The sequence below is a fragment of the Nematolebias whitei genome, chromosome 6, assembly GCF_014905685.2.
Source record: "Nematolebias whitei isolate Nwh7 chromosome 6, NemWhi1, whole genome shotgun sequence".
Lineage (NCBI taxonomy): Eukaryota > Metazoa > Chordata > Actinopteri > Cyprinodontiformes > Rivulidae > Nematolebias > Nematolebias whitei.
The window spans coordinates 48,504,102-48,505,172 of record NC_056503.1 but is presented as its reverse complement, the minus strand read 5'-3'; the positions used below and the strand labels follow the sequence as shown (position 1 = coordinate 48,505,172).

The following is a 1,071-nucleotide window of genomic DNA, read 5'->3' as shown; positions in this document are numbered from 1 at the left end:
CTCTTGTTTTAGTCAAACACTAAACTTTTAGACGAGTTGCGTCAGTTACACTTTTAGTTTCTGTTTGGCGTGAACAGAACTCCAGACTTTTTTCAGCCTCCCCTGCTGATCTTCACGTTTGAAGGAAACACTGACGTTACGTTCATTTAAACTGGCATATAAAGAATAATGTTGTATCTCCTTAACAAAACGTTTGAGTCTGCTGGATTTTAACTTCTGGTTTTAAAAACCTTTAGGCACGTAAACAGCAGAACAGCAGTACTGACTAATGTGGAACCACGGAGGAACTTGTTGGGTTCTGCTGGGTTCACTGTCAGGTAGCAACACATAATACAGCCCAGTACCTACGGAGTAAAGGTACTTACAGGGTATACACCTGATAACTACTATTTTATTTGCAAGAGTACTTATAAGGTAACTGCCCAACACTTACAGGGTTCTTTAGTACTTGCATGGTACCTACAGGTTCCATATCCAGTATTTACAAAGTTCAAGAAAGGAACCAAAAATATACCCTGTGTCTACAAGGTACCCAGTGTACTCAGTGCTCACCAAAGTACTGGCTTGTTATTAGGGTACTTACAAGGTACTTACATTCTTACAAGCGTACTTACAAGGTACTTACAAGGTACTTACAAGGTACTTGGCTGTAAACTTCAAGGTTCCAACTGGGTACTTACTAAGGAACTTGTTTCTTTTCTGGGCATTTGTTTGAATGAAAACAAAAAAAATGTGCATATAAATACATACAAACAAACATACGTGTGTGTGTCTGTATATATATAAATATATATATATATATATATATATTTATATATATATATATATATATATATACACACACACAGAGGAAAATGATAATAGAATTGAAAATGAAAATTATTCTATAAAGTAGAAGAAAAACATTTTTACTTTAAAGTGCTTGTATTAATACAGGAACATTTTAAACACCAAAGCATTTCATATTTTAAAAAGTTTTTTTTAATTATTCTTAATACAATAAAACACACCTGTAAACTTTATCAACAAAGCAGTGAAATCCTAAATAATGTGCTTGATGTCGTTAGTCGT

General features: G+C 33.6%; 1 protein-coding gene across 1 annotated transcript in view; it reads right to left on the bottom strand.

The window, feature by feature from the left end:
- The window catches only part of LOC119411024 (THAP domain-containing protein 5), a 16,053-nt gene that overhangs the window by 12,044 nt on the left and 2,938 nt on the right, over positions 1-1,071 (bottom strand). The window lies entirely within an intron of this gene.